This window comes from Salmo salar, chromosome ssa14 (assembly GCF_905237065.1).
Source record: "Salmo salar chromosome ssa14, Ssal_v3.1, whole genome shotgun sequence".
In the NCBI taxonomy this organism is placed as follows: domain Eukaryota; kingdom Metazoa; phylum Chordata; class Actinopteri; order Salmoniformes; family Salmonidae; genus Salmo; species Salmo salar.
Window position 1 is genome coordinate 55581165 of NC_059455.1, and position 22066 is coordinate 55603230.

The following is a 22066-nucleotide window of genomic DNA, read 5'->3' on the forward strand; positions in this document are numbered from 1 at the left end:
GCCTTCCAACAGTCAGAGTCATTCAGTGATCTGGGTTTTCTGATGGAGTGTGAGGTCTTAGGTCAGTCAGGTATGAAGATACATTTCTGACAACAGCTGGACCTAACATGTTTTCAGTGGCCCTTTCTGCCATAGAGTTATCAGTTTCCATGTAACTCCCAAACATACCAGGTTTTATTTAACTAGCCAAGTCAGTTAACAACAAATTCTTATTGGCAATGACAGCCTACCCTGGCCAAACCTGGATGAGTCCCTATGGGACTCCCAATCACAGCCAGATGTAATACAGCCTGGATTCGAACCAGGGACTGTAGTGACACCTCTTGCACTGAGATGCAGTGCCTTAGACCACTGCACCACTCGGGAGCCCTGTACATGTAGTCAAGAGGAAATTGTTATGAGAATTTCGTTCTCAATGTTCATAAACTGAACTTCAATTAAGATATTCAGTCTACAACCCTGAATTTGTAAGATTCTGTTTGAATAACACAGACAGGGTCCCAGCTTACAATAGTCAAAAAATGTTATTCACGAGAGCACTCTGAAGACAATTGTACAGAGACATCGATTATATACCACTCCTTATTTACGCACACACATACACACAAACATTAAGGCCCCAGATCTCTTAACACTGTAGATCATTACCCAGCCGACAGTTTCATTCCTCTGAGATTAGGGAAACCTTGAGGGGGACTCCCTCTCATATCATAAACCCTCAGAGTTCAAGCTAGGGCAGGTCAACCACAGTTTAACAGTTCTTGGTGTTTACTTAAACACACAGACACACATTCTTCTCTTATCCTAGTCCAACCTCGTTAGACTTAGGCTTAACCCTTTAGTTACTCATTCTACATGCTATATAGACCATATCACTAATAGTTAGGGTAGAATTATTTAATCATTACATTCAAACATATAAATCCCTTTACAGAAATGGTGTCAATAAACCAATTGACAATGATCCTAAAGGTGTTGTCCCACTGTAATGAGAGTATTCAGTCAAATCATCAAAAGTGTCGTGGTTGAACCTCAGAGGGGTTGTTGTTTCTGGGAAGGTCATACGATTCAGGTAGTAGACTCCCTTTTGACTGCATTTGTCACAGCCATAGTAGCCATTGTGACTTTTTGCATTTCTGACAAAGGCCCTTGCTGGTGCGTCACAAATAATGGAAGTAATTCGCAAACCACACATAAGGTAAAGGACGCCTTTTAATTAATGGTGATTCACAAACCACACAGAGGGTAAGAGAGCGTTTTAATTCTGATTCATAACCTTTTGAGAATTAGGGTGCAGGTCCACAATGGAAGACCAACCTCCGAAATATGTATCAGAACGACTATAAGGCTTTACATGAATTTCATGAAGTCGTACAATGTTTACACATCTATAGTTGTGGAATCAAACACATCCATTTACCACTATATGAGGATCTCCCTAGTGTTAGAGAATGAAAACACCAGACTTAGTGCAGCCCAACTGAAGCAGCTCATCGTCTCTGGCCTCAGGGACCTGTATGGAGAGGTAAAGTGAAGCTAGACCGACTGGATCCGAAACTGAAATGAAACAGAATAAATCCATATGGATTAGAGCTGGGCAATATTGCCAAAATTTCATATCACAATATTTTACATTTTTATTTTTTTTATTTTTTTTATTTGGGAATTCTAAATTCCAACAGAACAAAGTGTATAAATCAATATCAAATATTTCAATGCCCTTGGACATGGGAAAAATGGGTCACCTTTTTTTAACACAAATTATATACCAACTGTATACGACACCATAATTCTCAAAAGGTTATGAATCACCATTAAAAGGTGTCCTTTACCTTCTGTGTGGTTTGCAAATCACAATTAAAAGGTGCCCCTTGCCTGCTGTGTGGTACCACATATCCCCATATGAATGGCACAACTGGTACAACCTTTTGGACATTTATTAGGGTGTTTGATAGGGTGTAGGGTTAGTGTTAGCTTGAATTTGTGGATTCTTGACCATGTTCCTCAGGCTCAAGGCTCAGGTATGACATCAAGGATTAATTATTTTAGAGATAGATATCTTGCAGTGAGGGATATCTTGCAGCTTTTTAAATCTGATTCTACTGCTTGCATCAGTTACCTGATGTGGAATAGTGTTCCATGTAGTCATGGCTCTATGTAGTACTGTGTGCCTCCCATAGTCTTTTCTGGACTTGAGGACTGTGAACAGACCTCTGGTGGCATGTCTTGTGGGGTACGCGTGAGTGTCTGAGCTGTGTGCTAGCATTTTAAACAGACAGCTCTGTAACTTCAGCTTGTCAACACCTCTTACGAAAACAAGTAATGATGATGTCAATCTTTATATTTCATAGAATATCATGATGGGGAAAAAGGGGGAAATTCATACCTAAAATAATAATTGTTATGAAAGTCTACGGATCTTTAATTGCGGCATTTCTTCAACAGGACTTCTCTCTGCTGTCTGATTCCTGAAAGATGTAGATGACATCACTCACCCTCAAGCTCTGCTAGCACATGCGTCCCACAACATTAGACATGAAACACTTCTGTCCATCTTCAATAACTTAAGCAACACACACACAATGATATCCCCATAGACACATAGGGTAGTTTGCGCCCATATTCAGTTTAAATGCGTTCCCTGGTTGGCATGAATCTTCAGTTAGAACATTTTACTGACTCATCATCTCTGATCAAGTTATTCCACCAACGATTGAGAGAAATGTATCAACATTTTTTACTTGTTTTGAACATTATAAAATGTCTTAATGGAAACTGAAAACTAAAGAAAACTTTACAGAAAATATTGCCTGGGGGCCTCTTAAACTAGAGCCTGCACTGTTTGTAAGTCTGTAACATCTATGTAAATACATTACATTGCAGTTTTGTGCTAAAGGTTGTTAGACAAGACCATGTTAAAGGTAGAATTGTTAACCTATACCTAATACCATATCTTAATTTGTGTATTGTTGTAAAATAAAGATGCATTTCCTGTCATTTTTGTTCTATATTCACTAAAACTCTCCCTCACAATGCCCAAGATTAGTGAATCGGTTACTTAAAAGTGAAAGTATTCAAGCTATCTACTTGTAAGAACACACAAAAGTAGTGGAACTTGCTATTACATTGAAATTGCATTATGCAATTACAAAATGTGGAACTTCATACATAACAGGTCATTGTTAGATGGGTAGTGTCTGAAACTACATTATTCTGTTTGAAAATGTACCAAATACATTTGATCTTAAGTTCCGTTGTATGTAACTGGGTTTTATCAGGTTCCAACCAGCAGTAATCCACAGACACACTGCGCCACAGAGCTGGACTGGCTGCAGCAGCATTCCATAGGTGGCACACCCTAGACACGCTAAAGCAGTGAACAGAAAGTAAAAGACAATGTTTAAATAGTTTATAAAAAATTAATAAAGAAAGTTAGCTCTGATAGTTTCCATGTTCATTGCTTGTATTGATCAGGATTGTTTATTTCATCTAAGTTTAATGACTAGAATCTCCAATTTAAAAAAGACGAGACGATGGAACATGAGAAGGGCAGGCTACATGAAACATTGCATTACCTGCACAGGAATGGTACTGCACCATATTGGTGAACTACCATCTTGAAAATATGAACTAAAACTTCCACTGGTAGGCTTTCACCCAAGCTGTCAAAGCCCTGTTCTTGGTGGTTTTTGCATTAAGGCTCCAGTTCATCTTTCTTGATCTGTGACTTCTTTGTGGCTTTAGCATTTGAAGAACCTTATTCTTCTTCTTTGCCTGAGTGACTTTGGTTTTCCGTCAATAATTTTATTTTTCCCTTTCATGTTCGGTCAGCATATGTTATCATTGGTGCTTGACTTGGACTGAAATACAGTTGAAGTCGGAGGTTTGCATGCACCTTAGCCAAATACATTTAAACTCTGTTTTTCACAATTCCTGACATTTAATCCGAGTAAAAATTCCCTGTCTTAGGTCAGTTAGGATCACCACTTTATTTTAAGAATGTGAAATGTCAGAATAATAGTAGAGAGAATTATTTAATTCAGCTTTTATTTCTTTCATCACATTCCCAGTGGGTCAGAAGTTTACATACACTCAATGAGTATTTGGTAGCATTGCCTTTAAATTGTTTAACTTGGTCAAACGTTTCGGGTAGACTTCCACAAACTTCCCACAATAAGTTGGGTGAATTTTGGCCCATTCCTCATGACAGAACTGGTGTAACTGAGTCAGGTTTGTAGGCCTCCTTGCTTGCACACACGTTTTCAGTTCTGCCACACATTTTCTATGGGATTGAGGTCAGAGCTTTTTGATGGCCACTCCAATACCTTGACTTTGTTGTCCTTAAGCTGTTTTGCCACAACTTTGGAAGCAGGCTTGGGGTCATTGTCCATTTGGAAAACTCATTTGGAACCAAGCATTAACTTCATGACTGATGTCTTGAGATGTTGCTTCAATATATCCACATACTTTTCCTTATTCATGATGCCATCTATTTTGTGAAGTGCACCACTCCCTCCTGCAGCAAAGCACCCAGATAACACGATGCTGCCACCCCCGTGCTTCATGGTTGGGATGGTATTCTTCGGCTTGCAAGCCTCCCCCTTTTTCCTCCAAACATTATGATGGTCATTATGGCCAAACAGTTCTATATTTGTTTCATCAGACCAGAGGACATTTCTCCAAAAAGTACGATCTTTGTCCCCATGTGCAGTTACAAACCGTAGTCTGGCTTTTTTAAGGCGGTTTTGGAGCAGTGGCTTCTTCCTTGCTGAGCGGCCTTTCAGGTTATGTCTATATAGGACTCGTTTTACTGTGGATATAGATACTTTTGTACCTGTTTCCCCCAGCATCTTTACAAGGTCCTTTGCTGTTGTTCTGGGATTGATTTGCACTTTTCTCACCAAAGTAAGTTCATCTCTAGGAGACAGAACGCGTCTCCTTCCTGAGCGGTAAGACGGCTGTGTGGTCCCATGGTGTTTATACTTTCTACTATTGTTTTTACAGATGAACGTGGTACCTTCAGGCGTTTGGAAATTGCTCCCAGGGATGAAACAGACTTGTGGAGGTCCACAATTTTTTTCTGAGGCATTGGCTGATATCTTTTTATTTTCCCATGATGTCAAGCAAAGAGGCACTGAGTTTGAAGGTAGACCTTGAAATACATCCACAGGTACACCTCCAATTGACTTTCCAAGCTGTTTAAAGGAACAGTCAACTTAGTGTATGTAAACTTCTGACCCACTGGAATTGTGATACAGTGAAATAATCTGTCTGTAAACAATAGTTGTAAAAATTACTTGTGTCATGCACAAAGTAGATGTCCTAACCGACTTGCCAATACTATAGTTTGTTAACAAGTAATTTGTAATCTTCCGACTTCAACTGTAGGTGCCGGTACTCATTTTGGGTGCCGGGCAGGTTCCAGATTCTCCAGCGTATCGCTTCGGAGGAGGTAAGAGAGGTTCTCGGGACACCGGGGTAGGCTGGGAAGAAGCACCACATGGCCAGTTCGTACTATCAAGGCTCAGGCTAAGACCCAGATGCAGACACAGGAGGCGGAGTGTTCGAGTCTCAGACTTTATTATAGTACAAGGGGCAGGCAAAAGGTATGTCAAGGCAGGCAAAGAGTCGTAATCCAAATCAGAGTCAGGCAGGTACAGGACGGCAGGTAGGATCAGGGTCAGGACAGGCAGAAAGTTCCGAACTGGGAAGACTAGAAAAAGCAAAAACTAGAGCACTGGAAACACGGGAACATGCTGATAGGACTTGATGGGACAAGACGAACTGGCAAAAGACAAACATAAAAAACAAGTATTAATACACATGATGGGGTGGGGGTTGGAGACAATCACAAGATAGGAGAAACAGAGCAGGGTGTGACAACAACGTGGCTGCTATGAAAGTGAGTTGTGTTTACACCTGATCGGGGATGTATTCATTCCGCCGTTTCTGTTGAAAAAAGGTTCCTTAAATGGAAGCAAACGGAACGAAATGGGGAAAAACATACCTGAATTTCTCCAAAATAAACTCTCGTTTGCAACTTTTGGACTAATGATCACACCCTAGATCAGGCAAGAGTTGCAAGGCGGTATTCAATGTGTTACTGTCTGGTCATGTGTCACTGTAATTTCAAAAATAATTCTCGACCTATGAGCACTTACGTTGTAAACTTTCATTCATAGGCTAGGTTGTAGCAACTTCATGATGGGCATAGGGAAAATTACAGTATTATGTAGATTATCCAATATGCTGTAAAAGAAATGCTCATGAAAAGAAAATCGTCCTCCCTCATCATAATTACAACTGACTGTCACTAGTCAATACTTGTGTAGAGTATGATTACAAGCAGCAGTAGTTCCTCGTTTTGTGTTTTCTTCATTAATTTATGTTTTGGACGATTCAGGATTAGGGCGAAGGCGATGCTTAAACTGGGGCGCTGATTTAAAGCCCTCTGTACAGGAGTTATTGTACCCAAGGGAAACATGTTCTACATTTATATTTTTATTAAATGCCATGTTTCACATTAACATCCCCCAAACACTAATGTGTATTTCATATATGTATCAATATGTTATGTCACTTTAAAAAATGAAAAAAATGACATTTGAGAGAAAATCAATGCTGCTGTGCCGGTGTACAGCTTTGGAACACTGAGCCTTAGACTGCACCAGGTGGCTGTGTAATACCATTATCTCCACCAGGTGCACATGAGTGTTTTTTTGCATTTTCCATACTTGATGCACATGTGCTTCGAAAGGATGCAGAACGGTTTGCAGCATGAAGAATATAATTTTTGCCCTGTTCGATCAAAGCTAATAATTAGAACAGATTAAAGTTATTCTCTTATTGACCTACTGGATTCATATGCTGGCATAGAGACTGCCAGAGGACCGGAAACAGGCCCTCCGATTTGACACACTGAACTCTATCTGAGAAGTAGTTGGTGAAACAGGCGAGGCAGTCATTTGAGAAACCAAGGCCATTGAGTCTGCCGATAAGAATGCGGTGATTGACAGAGTTGAAAGCCTTGGCCAGGTCGATGAAGATGGCTGCATAGTACTGTCTTTTATCGATGGCGGTTATGATATCGTTTAGGACCTTGAGTGTGGCAGAGGTGCCCCAATGACCAGCTCGGAAACCAGATTGCATAGTGGAGAAGGTATGGTGGGATTCGAAATGGTCGTTGATCTGTTTATTAACTTGGCTTTTGAAGATTTTAGGAAGGCAGGGCAGATTGTCTCCCCCTTTGAACAGGGGGATGACCGCAGCAGCTTTCCAATTTTTGGGGATCTCATATGATACGAAAGAGAAGTTGAACAGGCTAGTAATAGGGGTTGAAACAATGTCTACTGATAATTTTAGAAAGAGGGGGTCCAGATTATCTAGCCCAGTTGATTTGTAGGGATCCAGATTTTGCAGCTCTTTCAGAACATCAGCTGTCTGGATTTGCGGGGGTGCAGAGCTGTTGGCCGGGGTAGGGGTAGCCAGGTGGACGGCATGGCCAGCCGTAGAAAAATGCTTATCGAAATTATCGATTATCGTAGATATATCGGTGATTACAGTGTTTCCTAGCCTCAGTGCAGTGGGCAGCTGGGAGGAGGTGGTCTTATTCTCCATGGACTGTACAGTGTCCCAAAACTTTTTGGAATTAGTGTTACAGGATGCAAATTTCTGTTTGAAAAAACTAGCCTTAGCGTTCCTAAATAATTGTGTATATTGGTTCGTGACCTCCCTGAAAAGTTGCATATCGTGGGGGCTATCTGATGCTAATGCAGAACGCCACAGGTTTTTTTTTGTGCTTGTCAAGGTCAGTCAAGTCTGGAGTGAACCAAGGGCTATATCTGTTCTTAGTTCTACATTTTTTGAAAGGGGCATGCTTATTTAAGATGGTGAGGAAGCACTTTTAAAGAGCAATCAGGTATCCTCTATGGATAGGATGAGGTCAATATCCTTCCAGGATTCCCGGGCCAGGTCGATTAGAAAGGCCTGCTCGCTGAAGTGTTTTAGGGTGCATTTGACAGTGATGAGGGGTGGTCGTTTGACAGCGGACCCATTACGGCCGAAGGCATTGAGGCAGTGATCGCTGAGATCCTGGTTGAAGACAACAGAGGTGTATTTAGAGGGCAAGTTGGTCAGGATGATATCTAAGAGGGTGCCCATGGTTACGGATTTAAGGTTGTACCTGGTAGGTTCCTTGATAATTTGTGTGAGATTGAGGGCATCTAGTTTAGATTTTAGGACAGCTGGGGTGTTAAGCATGTCCCAGTTTAGGTCACCTAACAATACGAGCTCTGACGAAAGATGGGGGCAATCAATTAATGTATGGTGTCCAGGGCACAGCTGGGTGTAGAAGGTGGTCTATATCAAGCAGCAATGGTGAGAGACTTGTTTCTGGAAAGGGGGATTTTTAAAAGTAGATGCTCAAATTGTCTGGGCACAGACCTGGATAGTATGAAGGAACTCTGCTGGCTATCTCTGCTGTAGATTGCATTTCCGCCCCCTTTAGCAGTTCTATCTTGTCGGAAAATGTTGTAGTTGGGGATGGCAATGTCAGGATTTTTGGTGGCCTTCCTAAGCTAGGATTCAGACATGGCTAGGACATCCGGGTTGGCAGAGTGTGCTAAAGCAGTAAATAAAACTAATTTAGGGAGGAGGCTTCTGATGTTAACATGCATGAAACCAAGGCTTTTATGGTTACATAAGTCAACCACCTGGGGAATGGGAGTGGAGCTAGGAGCTGCAGTGCCTGGGTTAACCTCTACGTCACCAGAGGAACAGAGGAGGAGTAGGATAAGGGTACGGCTAAAGGCTATAAGAACTGGTCTTCTAGTGCGTTCAGAACAGAGAGTAAAAGGAGCAGATTTCTGGCCATGGAAGAATAGATTCAATGCAAAATGTACAGATAAAGGTATGGTAGGATGTGGCTACAGGTAAACCTAGGCATTGAGTGACGATGAGAGAGGTTTTATCTCTACATGAACCAGTTAAGCCAGGTGAGGTCACCGCATGTGTGGGGGGTGGGACAAAAGGGCATGAAGGCATGTTGGGCAGGGCTGAAGGCTCTACAGTAAAATAAGACAATAATCACTAACCAAAACAACAATAGACAAGGCATATTGACATTAGGGAGAGGCATGTGTAACCGAGTGATCATAGGGTTCAATGAGTAGCAATAGGTGAGTCAGGGAGCTGATTCAGTAGTCGTTACTACGCTAGGCGAGCTGGAGACACGGCGATACAGACAGCTAGCGGGCCGGGGCTAGCAGATGGGCCTTCGGCCAAGTCGCAACGTAAGAGCCTGTTGAGACCACCTAAGATGATTACATCGGCAGACCAGTTGTGATGGATCAGCGGGGCTCTGCAGTAAAGGGTCCAGGCCAATTGGCAAAAGAGGTATTGAAGCCCAAGAAATTAGCTGGTGGACCTCTTCGGCTAGCTGGGAGATGGACCTAGCTCTAGGCTAGCTCAAGGCTAACTGGTGCTTTCTTCGGGACAGAGACATTAGCCAGGAGTAGCCACTCGGATTTCAGCTAGTTAGCTGCGATGCTCCGGTGTAAAGGTTCAGAGCTTGCGGTAGGAATCCGAAGATGTGGTAGAGAAAAAGCAGTCCGATATGCTCTGGGTTGATATCGCGCTATGTAGACTGGCAGGTATGGACCGAGCTGAGGCTGGCTGGTGTCCGATAGTAACGGTGAATGCCGCTAGCAGTGGCTAATTGACTACTAGCTAGTAGCTAGTTAGCTGGCGATCTTCTGATGGGGGTTCCGTTTCTAAAGTATAAAAATAGCAGATCCGTACCACATTTGGTGAGGTGGGTTGCAGGAGAGTATATTCAGTCCATAGATTCAGTGAGATTAAAATGTATGCAAAAGATGTATGAAAAAAATGTGGAAAATGATATTTACACGGGACAAGACAAAACACACCCACATTCAAGTATGTGGGTGAAGAAAAGCATATAGTAAATGCAAGTACTAGTCTTAAATTGTAGAGACAACATGAAATCATAGCCTAATGACAGTTGATATGACAAGAAATTACCACACCCATCTGATCTTGACATTCTTGATTATTAGTCACATTAAAAAAGGTAACAGTTCTTTTTTCTTCTATTAGCAACTTCAAGAGCCAGTGTGTTTGAAAATACCCTACAAGGTACATACTGTTTTAAATGTTTCAAGTCTGATAAACGAGCATACTTTCTCAAAGTTCTGTTCCCACCAACTGCCACCAACAGTACAGGATGGAGGAAAATCTGTAAAGCGTGTACTGTAAATGTGGTAACGGTTTGATATCTTTGATATTCTCTGAAGTTGCAGATCCAGAGGACTTGAGGACATGTGCCACCTCAAGACAGAGCGACAGTATGTAATTTCTTAGGGTAAACAATTGAATTGTATGAAGTATTATAGATTTACAAACCTTTCAAAGCAACTCAATAGAATACAATTATCAACACATTTTTGCATATTAGGTTATTTAAAGTCCTATTACTACTTGGTGCATAATGTAAGAACTTTCCAAATACTTGTGTGGGTGAAACTTGTACTGACAACAGTAGTGAAATCACCATGTTCTTCTGGGGTAAAACACAAGTGTGATGCATTGTTTGTAAATATCTGTATGCATTTGCCATTAAACTAAAAGCATTATTTAAAAAAATATTCTTAGGATTTATTTGTTGGGATTCATTAACCTTTCCACTGAGCTCCTGACTGATATCCCTTCACTTTTGGTGCTGTGCCAGTTTCAAAAGCATGCAAAGTATGTCTTAATTATGTTCAAATGCCAGCGAGGAAGAAGCTGGCCAAGACAGAGCATCAGAATCAGGATTCTTTGGCCATCAAGATATTGATCTTGAAATCATAAATGTAGAAAGCTTAAATAACAAACAGCATACATTTTTACTTATATTTTAGTGCAAGATCTGCCATCCCTGCTTGATGAGCCCGTGGCATCTGAGATGCCCACTGGAAACATTAAAGGTATATTATATTATTCTAGCCTATATGTTATAAACTGTTGCTTCTCTTGTATTATCAATAACAATTCCCCTATTGTATGGCTGTCAGCAGCTAAACTCAGCAAAAAAAGAAACCTGCCTTTTTCAGGGCCCTGTCTTTCAAAGATAATTCCTAAAAATCCAAATAACTTCAGAGATCTTCATTGTAAATGGTTTAAACACTGTTTCCCATGCATGTGCAATGAACCATAAACAATTAATGAACATGCACCCGTGGAACGGTCGTTAAGACACTAACAGCTTACAGATGGTAGGCAATTAAAGGTCACAGTTTCGAAAACATAGGACACTAAAGAGGCCTTTCTACTGACTCTGAAAAACACCAAAGGAAAGATGCCCAGGTTCCCTGCTCATCTGCGTGAACATGCCTTAGGCATGCTGCAAGGAGGCATGAGGACTGCAGATGAGGACAGGGCAATAAATTGCAATGTCTGTAATGTGGGAAGCCTAAGACAGCACTACAGGGAGACAGGACGGACACCTGATTGTCCTCGCAGTGGCAGACCACGTGTAACAACACCTGCTCAGGATCGGTACATCCGAACATCACACCTGCGGGACAGGTACAGGAACTTTGATTTGATTTGAAGCTAGCCAGCTAACTAGCTACTAGCTAGTAGTCAGCTAGCCACTGCTAGTGGTCATCAGCTAACCTTTAGCCCGGAAAGCTCCTGCCAGTCTGCGCAGCGCGATTCAACCCAGAGCATACTGGACACTTTTTCCCCACATCTCCAGATTCCTACCGCAACCTCTGAACCTTTTCACCTGGATCATCACAGCTAGCTAGCTGCTATCCGAGTGGCTAACTTCGCTGTCCTGAAGCAAGCACCAATTAGCCTGGAGCTAGCCTATGTTAGGCCTATCTCTCGGCTAGCTAAAGAGGTCCATCAGACACTCCTTGGGCTACAATACCTACTTTGCCAATTGGCTTGGACCCCTTTTACTGCCGATATGGATCCTTCACGACTGGTCTACCTACGTAATCCTCCAGAGGGGGTTTTCAACAGGCTCCTCCGTCGTGACGTCCCCTGAATGCCCATCTGCTATCCTGCTAGCCACGGCATGTTAGCTGTCTAGAGCATATCGGACTGTTAGCTGAAGAGGTCCATCAGCCAATTTTCTTGGGCTACAATACCTAGTTTGCCAATTGGCCTCGACCCTTTTACTACACAGAGCCCTGCTGATCCATCACGACTGGTCTGCTGACGTAACCGCCCAAGGGGGCTTCAATTTACTCTTCCATCGCGACGTCCCTGTAAGGCCCTTCTGCAAGCCTGCTATCTCCGGCCCGCTAGCTGTCTGAATCGCTGTGTCTCCAGCCCGCCTACCTACTCACTAGACCTCATGATCACTCGACTACGCATGCCTCTCCCTGATGTCAATATGCCTTGTCCATTGCTGTTTTGGTTAGTGATTATTGTCTTATTTCACTGTAGAGCCTCTAGCCCTGCTCATTATGCCTTAGCTAACCCTTTTGTTCCACCTCCCACAAATGCAGTGACATCACCTGGTTTAAACAGTGTCTCTAGAGACAATACCTCTCTCATCATCACTCAATGCCTAGGTTTACCTCCACTGTATTCACATCCTACCATACCTTTGTCTGTACATTATGCCCTGAATCTATTCTACCGTGCCCAGAAACCTGCTCCTTTTACTCTCTGTTCCAAACGCACTAAACAACAAGTTCTTATAGCCTTTAGCCGTACCTTTATCCTACGCCGCCTCTGTTCCTCTGGTGATGTAGAGGTTAATCCAGGCCCTGCAGCTCCTAGCTCCACTCCCATTCCCCAGGTGGTTGACTTATGTAACCGTAAAAGCCTTGGTTTCATGCATGTTAACATCAGAAGCCTCCTCCCTAAGTTAGTTTTATTAACTGTTTTAGCACAATCTGCCAACCCGGATGTCCTAGACGTGTCTGAATCCTGGCTTAGGAAGGCCACCAAAAACCCTGACATTTCCATCCCTAACTATAACATTTTCCGACAAGATAGAACTGCTAAAGGGGGCGGAAATGCAATCTACAGCAGAGATATCCTGCAGAGTTCCTTCATACTATCCAGGTCTGTGCCCAAACAATTTCAGCTTCTACTTTTAAAAATCCACCTTTCCAGAAACAAGTCTCTCACCGTTGCCGCTTGCTTTAGACCACCTTCTGCCCCCAGCTGTGCCCTGGATACCACATGTGAATTGATTGCCCCCCATCTATCATCAGAGCTCGTACTGTTAGGTGACCTAAACTGGGACATGCTTAACACTCTGGCCGTCCTACAATCTAAGCTAGATTCCCTCAATCTCACACAAATTATCAATGAACCTACCAGGTGCAACCCCAAATCCATAAACACTGGCACCCTCAAAGATATCATCCAAACCAACCTGCCCTCCAAATACACCTCTGCTGTCATCATCCAGGATCTCAGCGATCACTGCCTCATTGCCTGCGTCCGTAATGGGTCCACGGTCAAACGTCCACCCCTCATCACTGCCAAATGCTCCCTAAAACACTTCAGCAAGCAGGCCTTTCTAATCAACCTTGAAGAGGGGATGACCGCGGCAGCTTTCCAATCTTTGGGGGTCTCAAACGATACAAAAGAGAGGTTGAACAGGCTAGTAATAGGGGATGTAACCATTTCAGCTGATCATTTTAGAAAGAGAGGGTCCAGATTGTATCGCCCAGCTGATTTGTCGGGATCCAGATTTTGCAGCTCTTTCAGAACATCGGCTATCTGGATTTGGGTGAAGGAGAAATGGTGGGGGCTTTGGCGGGTTGCTGTGGAAAGTACAGAGCTGTTGACCGTGGTCGGGGTAGCCAGCTGAAAAGCAAGGCCAGAAATAGAAAAATGCTTATTGAAATTCTCGATAATCGTAGATTTATCGGTGGTGACAGTTTTTCCTAGCCTCAGTGCAGTGGGCAGCTGGGAGGAGGTGCTCTTATTCTCACTGGACTTTACAGTGTCCCAAAACATTTTGGAGTTTGTGCTACAGGATGCAAATTTCTGTTTGAAAACGCTAGCCTTTGGATTGATTTTCCAATTAACACAACGTATCTTAAGAAGAAACGATCTGCCCTCTGCCTGTTTACACACGTTTTAGCCCATGACTACATGATACACTACAAAAATGGTTTCTCATTACTATCAATCATATTTGTATGGCCAGCTGTTTTAGCTGAGGAACACACACAAATTAGTGGGAATTATTTATGTATTTTTTTTAAATCATATCCGATTCATGACCCTCTGCTGTGGCCAGGACCTGGGCTCAGGAATCAAATCAAATCAAAGTTTATTTGTCACGTCCACCGAATACAACAGTGAAATGTTTACTTACAGGCTCTAACCAATAGTGCAAAAAAGGTATTAGGTGAACAATATGTAAGTTAAGAAATAAAACAACAGTAAAAAGACAGGCTAAATACAGTAGCGAGGCTATAAAAGTAGCGAGGCTACAGACAGACACTGCTTAGTCAGGCTGATTGATTGAGGTAGTATGTACATGTAGATATGGTTAAAGTGACTATGCATATATGATAAATTGAGAGTAGCAGTAGTGTAAAAGAGGGGTTGGCGGGTGGTGGGTGGTGGGACACAATGCAGATAGCCCGGTTAGCCAATGTGTGGGAGCACTGGTTGGTCGGCCCAATTGAGGTAGAATGTACATGAATGTATAGTTAAAGTGACTATGCATATATAATGAACAGAGGGTAGCAGCAGCGTAAAAAGAGGGGTTGGGGGGGTTGGGGGGGCACACAATGCAAATAGTCCGGGTAGCCATTTGATTACCTGTTCAGGAGTATTATGGCTTGGGGTAAAAATTGTTGAGAAGCCGTTTTGTCCTAGACTTGGCGCTCCGGTACTGCTTGCCATGCGATAGTAGAGAGGGGTGGCTGGGGTGGCTGGGGTCTTTGACAATTTTTAGGGCCTTCCTCTGACACTGCCTGGTGTAGAGGTCCTGGATGGCAGGCAGCTTAGCCCCAGTGATGTACTGGGCCATACGCACTACCCTCTGTAGTGCATTGCGGTCAGAGGTCGAGCAATTGCCATACCAGGCAGTGATGCAACCAGTCAGGATGCTCTCGATGTTGCAGCTGTAGAACCTTTTGAGGATCTCAAGACCCATGCCAAATCCTTTTGTTTCCTGAGAAGGAATAGGCTTTGTTGTGCCCTCTTCATGACAGTCTTGGTGTGTTTGGACCATTCTAGTTTGTTGTTGATGTGGACACAAAGGAACTATAAGCTCTCAACCTGCTCCACTACAGTCCCATCGATGAGAATGGGGGTGTGCTCGGTCCTCCTTTTCCTGTAGTCAACAATCATCTCCTTAGTCTTGGTTACTTTGAGGGATAGGTTGTTATTCTGGCACCACCTGGCCAGGTCTCTGACCTCCTCCCCATGGGCTGTCTCGTCGTTGTCGGTGATCAGGCCTACCACTGTTGTGTCGTCTGCAAATTTAATGATGGTGTTGGAGTCATGCCTGGCCATGCAGTCGTGGGTGAACAGGGAGTACAGGAGGGGACTGAGCACGCACCCTGGGGAGCTACAGTGTTGAGGATCAGCGTGGCAGATGTGTTGCTACGAACCCTCACCACCTGGTGGCGGCCTGTCAGCAAGTCCAGGATCCAGTTGCAGAGGGAGGTGTTTAGTGCCAGGATCCTTAGCTTAGTGATGAGCTTTGAGGGTACTATGATGTTGAACGCTGAGCTGTAGTCAATTAATAGAATTCTCACATAAGTGTTTCTTTTGTCCAGGTGGGAAAGGGCAGTGTGGAGTGCAATAGAGATTGCATTATCTGTTGATCTGTTTGGGCGGTAGGCAAATCTACTGACGTGAGTGCTACGGGTCTGTAGTCATTTAGGCAGGTTGCCTTCGTGTTCTTGGGCACAAGGACTATGGTGGTCTGCTTGAAACATGTTGGTATTACAGACTCAATCAGGGACATGTTGAAAATGTCAGTGAAGACACCTGCCAGTTGGTCAGCACATGCCCAGAGCCCACGTCCTGGTAATCCATCTGGACCACGCATCCTTGTGTATGTTGACCTGTTTAAAGGTCTTACTCATGTCAGCTACGGAGAGTGTGAGCGTCCGGAACAGCTGATGCTCTCATGCATGCCTCAGTGTTGCTTGCCTCCAAGCGAGCATAGAAGTGATTTAGCTCGTCTGGTAGGCTTGTGTCACTGGGCAGCTCGCGGCTGTGCTTCCCTTTGTAGTCTGTAATAGTTTGCAAGCCCTGCCACATAAGACGAGCGTCGGAACCGGTGTAGTACGATTCAATCTTAGCCCTGTACTGACGCTTTGCTTGTTTGATGGTTCGTCGCAGGGCATAGCAGGATTTCTTGTAAGGATTTCCCGCACCTTGAAAGCGGCAGCTCTACCCTTTAGTTCAGTGCGAATGTTGCCTGTAATCCATGGCTTCTGGTTGGGTTATGTACATACAGTCACTGTGGGGACGACGTCCTCGATGCACTTATTGATAAAGCCAGTGACTGGTGTGGTGTACTCCTCAATGCCATCGGAAGAATCCCGGAACATGTTCCAGTCTGTGATAGCAAAAAAGTCCTGTAGTTTAGCATCTGCTTCATCTGATCACTTTTTCATATACCGAGTCACTGGTGCTTCCTTTTTTAATTTTTGCTTGTAAGCAGGAATCAGGAGGATAGAGTTGTGGTCAGATTTACCAAATGGAGGGTGAGGGAGAGCTTTGTACGCGTCTCTGTGTGTGGAGTACAGGTGATCTAGAATTTGTTTCCCTCTGGTTGCACATTTAACATGTTGATGGAAATTTGGTAGAACTTATTAAATTTCCCTGCATTAAAGTCTCCGGCCACTAGGAGCGCCGCCTCTGGGTGAGTGGTTTCCTGTTTGCTTATTTCCTTATACAGCTGACTGAATGCGATCTTTGTGCCAGCATCTGTCTGTGCTGGTAAATAAACAGCCACGAAAAGTATAGCTGAAAACTCTCTAGGCAAGTAGTGTTGCCTGCAATTTATCACAATATACTCTATTTCAGGCGAGCAAAATCTAGAGACTTCCTTAGATTTCGTGCACCAGCTGTTGTTTCTCGGAGTGTGCTGTTCTATCTTGCCATTGCAGCATATATCACACTAGCTGAATATCCATGTCGTCATTCAGCCACGATTCCGTGAAACATAGGATATTACAGTTTTTGATGTCCCGTTGGTAGGATATTTGTGATTGTACCTCGTCTTATTTATTGTCCAATGATTGCACGTTGGCGAGTAGTATTGATGGTAATGGCAGCTTTCCCACTCGCCTTCTCCGGGTCCTGACCAGGCATCCTGCTCTGTGTCCTCTTTACCTGCGTCGTTTCCTCTTGCAAATAACGGGGATGTTGGCCCTGTGGGGTGTTTGGAGAATGTCTTGTGCGTCCTCCTTGTTGTAGAATCCCGTAGTCCCGTGTGGCTCAGTTGGTAGAGCATGGTGTTTGCAACGCCAGGGTTGTGTGTTCGATTCCCACGGGAGACCAGTACGGAGAAAAAAAAGAAAAGAAATGTATGCATTCACTACTGTAAGTCGCTCTGGATAAGAGCGTCTGCTAAATGACTAAAATGTATAATTTGAGGTGAGTGATCGTATTTCTGATATCCAGAAGCTCTTTTTTGCCGTAAGATATGGTTGCAGAAACATTATGTACAAAATAAGTTACAAGTAACGTGAAAAAATATATATATAATTGGTTGGGTGCCCGTAAAACTGCTGCCATTTCTTCCTGCGCCATTTTAGGGGGAAAAAAATCTGACGAATGATGAGAAATTGGAACAGAGGAGCTGTGGACAGGCTATTCCTTGAAGGGCAGGAAGGGGAAGAGCGTCTTTAATGAGATATCAATCTATGATGCTGTCACAAGTAAGTAAATGCACAAGTTTAGATCGTTATTATTATTTAGTACATAGTATTATTGGTCAAGTGATGGTAAGTCAAATGTATATTTATTACAATTTCAAATGAATTAAATCAGTAACAAGGCAGTTACTAGCTAAATGTGAAATCCTACCACCTGTTAAGATCGGAGAGAGGACAAAGAAGAAAGGTCTCATGGCCAAAACTGCCTATGAGGGAAGAGCAGGACAATACCCAACCTCTGTCTCAGCCAGCATAGGTGGAAAAGTAGTGATATGACATGGAATATACCATGTCAAAAACTATTCACAACATAGGAGTGTTCCTGAAAGCACACCACAAGGCTACCTACTAAGAGTTAGATGACAAATAGCTGTAATGGTTTTCTTAGAGAAGTGGAGGAGTCAGGCGCAGGACACAGGGATAAAGGTAAACAAACGTGTTTACTAAAATGATCAATAAATCTTCTCATCGAAAAAATACATAGTTTGGAGAAAACACCTTCAACTACACAAAACAGACAAACAATCACCGACAAGACAAACAGGAAATGCAGATGTTAAATAATGAACATGATTAGCGAAATGAAAAACAGGTGTACACAATAAAGACAAAACCAAACGAACAGTGAAACATCGATCGGTGGCAACTAGTAAGCCGGTGACGTCGACCCCCGAACGCCGCCCGAACAAGGAGAGGGGCCGACTTCGGCGGGAGTCGTGACAGTACCCCCCCCCCCGACGCGCGGCTCCAGCAGCGCGCCGACACTGGCCTCGGGGACGACCCGGAGGACGGGGAGCAGGGGGATCCGGACGGAAGCTGTGAAAATCCTGGATTAACGACGGATCCAGGATGTCTTCCGCCGGTACCCAGCTTCGCTCCTCCGGGCCATACCCCTCCCACTCCACGAGGTACTGAAGGCCCCTCGCCCGACGTCTGGAGTCCATAATGGCTCGTACGGTATATGCCGGGGCCCCCTCGATGTCCAGAGGGGGCGGAGGAACCTCCCGTACCTCAGACTGCTGGAGCGGACCAGTCACCACCGGCCTGAGGAGAGACACATGGAACGAGGGGTTAATATGATAATCAGGGGGAAGTTGTAACCTATAACAAACCTCGTTCAATCTCCTCAGGACTTTAAATGGCCCCACAAACCGCGGACCCAGCTTCCGGCAGGGCAGGTGAAGGGGCAGGTTTCGGGTCGAGAGCCAGACCCGATCCCCCGGTGCATAAACCGGGGCCTCACTGCGGTGGCTGTCGGCACTCGCCTTTTGCCGCCTGATGGCTCGTTGAAGACGTACATGGGCAGCGTTCCATGTCTCCTCCGAGTGCCGAAACCATTCATCCACCGCAGGAGCCTCGATCTGGCTCTGATGCCATGGTGCCAGGACCGGCTGATACCCTAGCACACACTGAAAAGGGGTAAGGTTAGTGGAAGAGTGGTGTAGAGAATTTTGGGCCATCTCCGCCCAAGGGATAAATGATGCCCACTCTCCCGGCCGGTCCTGGCAATAGGACCGCAGAAACCTACCCACCTCTTGGTTGACTCTTTCCACCTGCCCGTTACTCTCGGGGTGGAACCCTGAGGTAAGGCTGACCGAGACCCCCAGGCGTTCCATAAACGCTCTCCAGACTCTAGACGTAAATTGGGGACCCCGATCAGAGACTGTATCCTCAGGCACCCCGTAGTGCCGGAATACATGGGTGAATAGGGCCTCCGCAGTCTGTAGGGCCGTAGGGAGACCGGGCAAAGGAAGGAGACGGCAGGACTTAGAAAACCGATCCATAACGACCAGGATCGTGGTGTTACCCCGTGACGGGGGAAGATCCGTCACGAAATCCACCGATAGGTGTGACCACGGGCGTTGCGGAACGGGAAGGGGTTGTAATTTCCCTCTGGGCAGATGTCTAGGTGCCTTGCACTGTGCACATACCGAACAGGAGGAGACATAAACCCTCAATCCTTGGCTAACGTGGGCCACCAGTACTTCCCCGTAAGGCAGCGCACTGTCCGACCTATACCAGGATGACCAGAGGAGGGTGATGTGTGGGCCCAACAGATCAAACGATCGCGAACATCAAACGGCACGTACACGCGCCCAACGGGACACTGGGAGGGAGTGGGTTCTGCACGTGACGCCCGTTCGATGTCCGCGTCCACCTCCCAAACCACCGGTGCCACTAGGCATGAGGCTGGAATTATGGGAGTGGGCTCTGTGGACCGCTCCTCTTTATCATACAGCCGGGACAGTGCGTCTGCCTTGACGTTCTGGGAACCTGGTTTATAAGAAAGAGTGAAAGAAAAGCGTGTGAAAAACATAGCCCACCTAGCCTGGCGAGGGTTCAGTCTCCTCGCTGCCCGAATATACTCCAGATTTCGGTGGTCAGTCCAAATGAGGAAAGGGTGTCTAGCCCCCTCAAGCCAATGTCTCCACGCTTTCAGAGCCCCGACAACAGCTAACAACTCCCTATCCCCCACGACATAGTTTCGCTCCGCCGGGCTGAGCTTCTTCGAAAAGAAAGCACAGGGGCGGAGTTTTGGTGGTTTACCCGAGCGCTGAGACAGCACAGCCCCTATTCCAGCCTCGGATGCATCCACCTCAACTATGAACGCTAAGGAGGGATCAGGATGCGCCAGCACTGGAGCCGTGGTAAACAGAGCCTTCAGGTTACCAAAAGCTCTGTTCGCCTCAGCCGACCACCGCAACCGCACCGGTCCCCCCTTCAGTAAGGAGGTAATGGGAGCCGCCACCTGGCCAAAACCCCGGATAAACCTCCGGTAGTAGCTGGCAAACCCTAAAAACCGCTGCACCTCCTTTACCGTGGTTGGAGTCGGTCAATTACACACGGCTGAAATGCGGTCAGTCACCATCTCCACCCTGACGCGGACAAACGGTACCCAAGGAAGGAGACGGACTGTTGAAAGAACAGACATTTCTCCGCTGTCGTGTCTTTGGCTATGCCGGATTAAGTGATATGACATGCTAACTTATAAAATGATTTCTCTGTAATTAATATTACCTGATTAAGCTAATCATGTAAATGTAATTAACTAGAAAGTTGGGGCACCACGGAAGAACGTTTATAGAGCCGTTATCTTCCGAATAAACTCTTAAAATACTTTGTAATATTTTACATCGATAGCAGTCAATATTAACCCTTGTTTTATTTTCAGTCTCATAATGAAAGTTGTAAATTCTTGGATATCTTCACGAACCCTGGCTAACAAGTTGAATCAGCAATACAAAATTGGGTTTAATTATTTATTTACTAAATACCTAACTAATCACACAGAATTACAAATACACAGAATACAATGATGTCATACAGAAAACGTCCCTGGTGGATGGAACCTGTATGAAAGCTGGTTACACAAAGGAAAGGGGGTTGGGCTTGAATGAAAGAGCGGGAAGATTTAGGAACACAGAAACAGCAGCTAGGCTATCGTAAATACATTATCTTATGCATTCTAAATTACCGCCCATTTGGAAAAGGAAAATGCAATAAATATTTACTCTGAGCTGCGCTTCGGTAGATTGGTCGTAGATGCTGGCCGGGTTGGCCAACAGACCTTCCTGTCCTCGCAAGAATGTCTCTGGTGGTAAATTGGATACGTGGTGGTATCTTCGTCCGTCTGTTAGACTGGATCCGTCGTCCGTCCTTTCCTAGCCCACGTTACAGCGGCCGCTGCTAACTCAACGGCTAGGAAGTAGCACTTCTGTAGTGAATAAGCTCAAAGTTCATACCAGTTCATACCAGAGCTCACTCCGAGGTTGGCTTAGTTCTGTACTTGACATGTGTGTCCTTCTAACGTAGAGGCTGCAGACCTCCCGTACTGGAACAACGTGGTTATCTTTTCGTCAAAGGATTATATAGTGGAGAGGGGGAGGGAGGTGTTTCATCGTTTACAACCCCTGTCTCTTCACAGGGTTGGGCCACTGATCGAGCAGGGCACTTTCCTTATGAAAACCCAAATCTCTCATTCGGAAGCTAAAATTACATTTAATCTCCTAACAAACATTTTCAATATCAAACATTTCAATTGCATAACAATTCCATGTGACTCTGATAACTAGAGGGCGTATACTTTCTCAGATACAGTTTATGTCGTCCTGTCATCAGTCATAATGTCTCAGATGACAACCGAACTGACATACATACTCATTACGTTCCCAAGCATA

The 22066-nt window shown here is 44.6% G+C and overlaps 1 pseudogene; it reads left to right on the forward strand.

The window, feature by feature from the left end:
• Positions 1–1426: 1426 nt before the first annotated feature.
• LOC123726583 (solute carrier family 52, riboflavin transporter, member 2-like) overlaps positions 1427–22066 on the forward strand; it is a 35315-nt pseudogene continuing 14675 nt past the window's right edge.